We start from the raw sequence: 8,391 nt of genomic DNA on the forward strand, positions 1-8,391 counted from the left end.
GGTTGGTAAATAGAGATGCCAACAGCTAATCACTGGGTAGAAGAAACATAGGTGAGGTTTAGGTTTTGTGCTGGGGTTGGAGGAGCACCAGGAGGGAAAGAAGAAGGTGAATGGAGGAGGGAGAAGCCGCCATGGTTAGGAGTCAAGGAAGCATGGCCCTAAGGGCTGGCCAATTAAGGTTAAGAGCAGCCCAGGTGAACATAGTAATAACTCAGGGTTATAGATAGAGAGTAGACTAGTAGCATAGAGGGTAGGTACCTGCCCAGCTCTTGTGCTGTTTAAGGTTTACTGTAAATACAAAGGTTATATGTGTCTTGTATCTGGGAATTAAATGGTCAACCGTGAGGTGGAAATACTGCTTTGGGCTTCAAAACTTCTACAACAAGCACCTCCTTGATTAGGTCCTACAGGAAGAAGTTTCTTTAGTAGAGCACCACTTCTGTTTCAGTTGGATAGGCAGTTTTTTTTCTTCAGTTTGTATAAATCATGCAACTGGTTATATTTTGCTTTCTTTCTGGACTATAAGTATCTTTAAGCTTGTGGCCTATCTCTAAAAACCACAGCTGGTGGCTTATACCTCTAGTGAAATCTTCACTCATCTGCCTGTTACATGCTTACTTTTACCTTCTTTATTTTAAAAATACCTTGCTTATAGGATTTTGGAAACTGTTTTATATCCTTGCATGTGTGCACACACACTCCTGTACATGTGTGCAAAAGATGGGGTAAATGAAGAATTTCTGTGAATCAATCTTTGGTGGGGGAGGGGTGGTAAGATACCATATATTTTATGTGACTCAGGAAGAATTGCTATCCTCTGTGACATTTATTATCCTGGGACTCACTCTGTAGACCAGGCTGGCCTCACTTAGGGATCCACCTTTGGCTTCCAAGAGCTGTGATTAAAGGTTATGTGCCAGCACTGCCTGGTTATTTGTTTATGATTTTATTAATTTTTTAAATTTAAGCTTTTATTTTATTTATGTGTATAGGTGTTTTGCCTGCATGTATGTTTGTGTATCACATGTGTTTCTGGCTCCTGTGGAGGCCAGAAAAGAAAGTTGGACTCCCTAGAACTGGAATTCCAGGAGGCTTTGAGCTGCCATGTAGATGCTGGGATGGACTCAGATCCCCTGCCAGAACAGCCAGTGCTCCTAACCGCTGAACCATCCCTCTAGTCCCAAGAAGGAGGATTTTATTTCTTCATCCTTAACCCCCTTCTGTAGATTGAACCATTCCCCACTCAATCAGTATGAGTTATGTTTCTGCCTTTCTCCATTTTCTCCTTGTCATACTCACCTATATTTGAGGTAGTAAATATTCCACATGTTGTTTGTTGAAACATCCTTTTGGTTTTAAAATTCTGTTTCTTCTCCTCCTTATTTTCTTTTTTCAGCTTTATTTGCCTTTTTGAACATCTACAGCACTGCCCCCAGCCGGGGCTTTTGTAATGCTGTTATCTCTTGATGAAACAAATTTTCTTCCTGTCTTCTCTCATGTCTTTCAGGGCTATGTGCAATAAGAGGCTTTTACCTAATTAACTTAGTGTTAAGCAGAACTCCTAATCATTTCCCCCTTTTTGATTTTGACCCACTTTCTTTACTGTGACAATGGCACACTGTTATTGGCTGCCTTGGCTTCTCTATGAGAGTAGAAATGCAGCATTTTATTTGTTGCTTTATCCCCAGTTTCTGGAACAGCGTGTGGGTCTAGGCACTTACTAAATATCTGTCCAATGAGTAAGTGGATGGGTAAAGTAGATTCTTAATTTCCACTCTACACAATTCTCTTAAAAATGTATTTTGACCATGCTTATGATTAGTGAGTATTTTTTATTTTTGGTAAGAAATTGTGTTAGGACACATAGTCTATATGTATGGGACACAAGAGAGTGGTGTAAGTTTACTCAATATTATGAACATTAGCATACATATGTTGACAGCCTGTAGCCTATTCTTGTCTCTCCCTTTGTCCTTCTACTTTCCTAAGTAAACAGCACTCAGGTTGCACTCTATTGGCAAATGCCTCCAATTTTACAATGTCTTCCAAAGTAAATGAACACTGTTTCAGCACACTTAGTCAGGAACACTCAAATACACTTGCTTTTCTTAGCTTGAAGATGTTTCCGCCCTCTACAGAGCTTCTTATCCCTTCAACCCAGCTGCAAACACACAAGCTAAATTCCAAGTTGTAAGTGAGACTGTCAACTTCTTCTAGGGTGGTATGACAGCTTGGGTGCAGGACCAGGCCCCAGCCTAGGCTTGTTTTAGCTGCTTACAGGTCTATAAGATGACATCTCTCATCTAAGAGGAACCATTCACTCACAAAGGACCACCAGACTAAGATGTTGGAAACATTACAGCAATAAGGGCATTTGAGGTGATCTAGCAAACATGAGAAACACTGAAAGAAAAATACGACTTTCCTAAAACCTAAAGGACAGATTTTACACAGCCTAGATCAGAAAACTTCCTACTTCACAAAAGGCCCCTTCCCTACTGATCTTTGAATCATGTTCCCTTGTGGTCGGCATCACTGAAGGAAACATGGTCCTCTATGATGGAAAATATGTTTTTCTTTAAATAATTTTATTTATTTATTTATTTATTTATTTATTTATTTATTTATTTATTTGGTCTGGAGAGATGGCACAGTAGTTGAGAGGACTTACTGCTCTTACAAAAGATCAAGGTTGCTGGGAACCAGCAACCACACCAAGTATCTAACAGCTTATTAATACGTATTTAAGTTTAGCTTCAAAAGTTGGGTCAATATGATCTAGGTCAACTTTGCCCAGTGTAAATATGCTGTTTGAATGACTTTTGTTTTAGTAGGACCTAGATATTCAAAGCCTACATCTATTACTTCTTAGCATCATGTTGCTAGGTAAGTGATTCACTGTGTCTGGATGCTGGCTTCTACCACTGGGATAATTATTCTCCTCTGTAGTGTTGATACTAGGATTTAGTGAAATTATACAATAAGGGCTGACTCAACCTTGTTCTGCTTAATAAATGCTGGTTGCCCTAGTTACTTTTCTCTTGCTGTGAAGAGCCACCATGACCAAGGCAACATAAACAGAAATTTAATTGGGGCTTGCGTACAGTTTTAGACAGGGCATCCATGGCTATCACTGTGGGGACCCAGGCATATATAGTGGCTGACAGACATTATCCTGGCAATATCACATGTTGACAACAACATTGAAGGAGAAAGAGACACCAGAATAGCATGGGGGTTTGGAACCTCAAAGCCCATACCTGCTAACACACCTCCTCCAACAAAGCCACACTCCCTAATCCTTCCCAAACAGTCCCACTTATTGGGAAATAAGTCTTTAAACATACGTGCCTATAGGGGCCATTCTTATTCAAACCACCACACTGCCTTTCCTCCCTTTTGATCATTTGCCAGAGCATGTAGCTAAACTAATCCTTCTGTTCTAGGGCAATCATTTTATCTGGGATGTCAGTACAGACAATCTCATTTCATTAAAGAGCTGTTGATTTAATAATTTACTTAGAAATAGGCTACAACTTCCATTATAAAGCTCATCTGACATATGTAGACAGAGCCATTATTTTCCCAGTGGCAAGAAAGCTGACAGAATATAAATACAAATGCGCAGAGAACAATTTCTATGTACAATGTCTATACCTGGAAAAATATAATGCAGTGCCCCGCAGTAGATGCAACTCGTAAAATTTTCACTTCCTGACCACTTGAAATATGGCCCTGTTTCCTATACCCCTACTCTTCACATACCTATTTGATAATGTCTCTTTATTTCAATCACTGAAATGACACAGCCCCGTTACCATGTGATCGAAGGTGCCAGGTGGGTGGCCATTACCCTGGTAACATCACAGATCTTTAGTTCTTAGGAAAGACAGGTGAACAGCGGGCATTCAGTCTGAGGCTCATGTACTTTGTGAGAATACATCTTCCCAGGTAGTTGGTTTGTTTTCTCTTCTGTTCAGCCCGAGGAGCAGAGGGATATATTTCACATCTCTATTGGTAAGGAATGGCTCCCCGTTCTTTTATAAGGACCTGTACAATTCATCCTTTGAATCTTTGCATTGATCTCTGGACATCCTCGAGGTTTTCTTTCATATAGCTTTCAGTACAGCAAGCCGAGTGGGCTGGGCAGGGCAAGTACATGTGAGTGTGCGCTTGCCTGAATGTGCGCACATGCTCATGTGCCCTTTTGAAGCTCCCTGATTGAAATGCCAATATCCTGTCGCTTTCTGGTCTGAATTTACTATGGCAATAAAACAGAGGTGTCTCCTGCATAGTGAAGGCAGCGGTTGAGCCGTTTTTATTTTCAGTTGAATCAGCTTAATAGAGATTGGTGCTCAGTCCCTTTCGGTTTCTGTCTCATTTCTCTCCTCTAAGACGTCTCATCAGGTGTTTAGTTTAGGAGGACGTTCCTCTCTGGAGCTGTGGCAGCTCTCTGTGTGGGGAAATACAGGGATGGCCATCAATCTCCAAGGTTGGTAGATGTGAGCAGAACTTGTCCAGAGTTTTATGGTTTTTAACTTCTTTGGGGAAGAATAAAGAACAAATATTGGCAAGGAAAGTTTTGACTTCTTCCTAGATCATCAGATGATAGACAATAGCTTGGAGTCTACAGGCTAAAAAAAACCACAGCACTTCATAATCATTCTCGGAATTCTTTGAGTTCTGAAGCTTTCAAGATGTTTGGAAAAATGACAGAAAAACAATAGTCAACAAAAGCTATCTTTCTAGATGAAAAAACACAAGGTATTTCTTTTATTCTTCGGGGGTTGATTTGGGTTCAAAAGTTGCCTGATCTATAAAGCAATCTTCTGGGCCAAAGTAAAGAAACACAGCGAGAAGCACAGCCCAATATAATCACAGAAAGTGTAGTGACAGCTCTGTCAACCATGGACCACATGCTGTGATGGAAGGCTCATAAAATTATAATGCAGCAAAGGAATCCTCTTCACAGTAGTTTTTACTGCACCTTTTCTAAGTTTGGACATGTTTGGGTGCAAAAGTACCTCCCACTGTGTTATGACTGACTTTAGTATTCAGCATTATAACATTTGTAGCTAAGAACAATACGTTGTATTGTATGACCCTGTTGTGTAATAATAGGGTATTACCATCTAGACTTGTGTAAGTACACCCCGATGCTCACACAATGACACCTAGCACATTTCTTAACATTTATTCTCTTGTTAAATGACACATAATTCTAAGTTTGACTCTTTCTATGTCCTCATGTATGGAAAAGAACAGAACAGGACTCCTTTACTTAGCAAATTTTGCAAGTGTCTAGCTCTAGGATTAACTTGACTCTTGAAGCCAGTGGGTTCCAAAAAGTAAAACTGACTGAATGCATTCATCCTGTGAGTGTCAGATGCTCACCATCATCCCAGCGTGGGAGCAGTGCTGATTCAAATATGCTTCTCAAACTCGCCTGTGAACGGTCTGCAAGCAGGAGTTTAGAGTAACCAGGAAATGGACACATGGGCCTTAGAAAGGTGTGATGCAGACAGAGCATGGTCAAGCTGTTCCAACATGCAGGAGAAAGTGGTGGGTTGTTCAAAGCAGGGCAAACTGATATTAGGTAGAGAAATGGAGAATACTTTTGAGAAGGCATGAGTGCTTCAAGTTTACAGGAAAGCAGACACATGCTTTCCAGATGCTCAGAGAAATAGACATGAAAAAGCAGAAGATAATACACACACTTTGGATCTATTTGTGCTGGACATGGGAGAGAAGGGAAGAGAAAGGGACGATTTTGTAGTCTCGGGCCCATTTTGGAATTAGGATGTATAAAGTTTTGGATTATGTCTAGGGGTCAAACATAACATCGAACATAACAGAGGATAGTCATCTAGGGCAGGTAGGAAGTTTTCAGATATGTGGTATTTTCTGATATCCCTACTAAAACAAAGTGTGCCATTTTTACAATTCATGAATGCCATCAAAGTGTCCAACAATTCAGTTTACTTTTGTCATTGTCTATCTGATATTAGCATCAGAGTCCACAAGTTAGAGAGATCAGTCCCCCAAGTCATCAACAGCCACTAATGGAGTTCCTAGTGACTCATCCATGCTTCATCACTGACACCTATAAGTCTAGAGATAGCTGTGATTCTCAGCACGTCTTGGCCTGGGCTGAGGTCATTTAATGATTTTTCTGGAAGGATTCACAAAACTCAAGAGAATTTTCTATTTACCACTATAAAAGAGACAATTCAAGAGCTGCCAAATGGAAGATGTGCAGGGCCAGGTGATGAGTGGAGGGATGAAGAACATCCATGTGCTCTAGGTACACCACCTTCCCAGCATCCATGCGCTCTAGGTACACCACCTTCCCAGCATCCATGTGCTCTAGGTACACCACCTTCCCAGCATCCATGTGCTCTAGGTACACCACCTTCCCAGCATCCATGTGCTCTAGGTACACCACCTTCCCAGCATCCATGCGCTCTAGGTATCCATGCGCTCTAGGTACACCCACTTCCCAGCATCCATGCGCTCTAGGTACACACCACCTTCCCAGCATCCATGCGCTCTAGGTACACCACCTTCCCAGCATCCATGCGCTCTAGGTACACCCACTTCCCAGCATCCATGCGCTCTAGGTACACCCACTTCCCAGCATCCATGCGCTCTAGGTACACCCCCTTCCCAGCATCCATGCGCTCTAGGTACACCACCTTCCCAGCATCCATGTGCTCTAGGTACACCCACTTCCCAGCATCCATGCGCTCTAGGTACACCCACTTCCCAGCATCCATGCGCTCTAGGTACACCACCTTCCCAGCATCCATGCACTCTAGGTACACCCACTTCCCAGCATCCATGCGCTCTAGGTACACCCACTTCCCAGCATCCATGCGCTCTAGGTACACCCACTTCCCAGCATCCATGCGCTCTAGGTACACCCACTTCCCAGCATCCATGCGCTCTAGGTACACCCACTTCCCAGCATCCATGTGCTCTAGGTACACCCACCTCCCAGCATCCATGCGCCCAGGCACACCACCTCCCCCAGCATCCATGCGCCTAGGCACACCACCTCCCAGCATCCATGTGCTCTAGGCACACCCACCTTCCCCAGCATCCATGTGCCCAGGCACACCCCTTCCCAGCATCCATGTGCACTAGGCACACCCACCCCAGCATCCATGCCATGCACAGGCATCCCCAGCATCCATGTGCCTAGGTACACCACCTTCCCAGCATCCATGCGCTCTAGGTACACCCACTTCCCAGCATCCATGCGCTCTAGGTACACCACCTTCCCAGCATCCATGCACTCTAGGTACACCCACTTCCCAGCATCCATGCGTCTAGGTACACCCCCTTCCCAGCATCCATGCCCTAGGCACACCACCTTCCCCAGCATCCATGTGGCCACTAGGCACACCCCAGCATCCATGTGCTCTTCCCCAGCCCATCCATGTGCCTAGGCACACCCACCTTCCCAGCATCCATGCCCTAGGCACACCACCTTCCCCAGCATCCATGTGCCTAGGTACACCACCTTCCCCAGCATCCATGTGCCTAGGCACACCCACCTTCCCAGCATCCATGTGCTCTAGGTACACCCACTTCCCAGCATCCATGTGCTCTAGGTACACCACCTTCCCAGCATCCATGCGCTCTAGGTACACCACCTTCCCAGCATCCATGCGCTCTAGGTACACCACCTTCCCAGCATCCATGTGCTCTAGGTACACCCACTTCCCAGCATCCATGTGCTCTAGGTACACCACCTTCCCAGCATCCATGTGCTCTAGGTACACCCACTTCCCAGCATCCATGTGCTCTAGGTACACCACCTTCCCAGCATCCATGTGCTCTAGGTACACCACCTTCCCAGCATCCATGTGCTCTAGGTACACCACCTTCCCAGCATCCATGTGCTCTAGGTACACCACCTTCCCAGCATCCATGCATCCATGCCTCTAGGTACACCCACCTTCCCAGCATCCATGCACACCCCTTCCCAGCATCCATGCAGGGCACCCACTTCCCAGCATCCATGTGCCCCAGGTACACCCACCTTCCCCAGCATCCATGCACCTAGGCACACCACCTTCCCAGCATCCATGCACCCTAGGTACACCCACCTTCCCAGCATCCATGTGCTAGGTACACCACCCCAGCATCCATGTGCCCACCCCAGCAGCATCCATGTGCTTCCCAGCATCCAGGGTACACCACCTTCCCAGCATCCATGTGCCTAGGCACACCCACCTTCCCAGCATCCATGTGCTCTAGGTACACCCACTTCCCAGCATCCATGCGCTCTAGGTACACCCACTTCCCAGCATCCATGCGCTCTAGGTACACCACCTTCCCAGCATCCATGCGCTCTAGGTACACCACCTTCCCAGCATCCATGCG

Source organism: Rattus rattus, chromosome 14 (assembly GCF_011064425.1).
Source record: "Rattus rattus isolate New Zealand chromosome 14, Rrattus_CSIRO_v1, whole genome shotgun sequence".
Taxonomy (NCBI): Eukaryota; Metazoa; Chordata; class Mammalia; order Rodentia; family Muridae; genus Rattus; species Rattus rattus.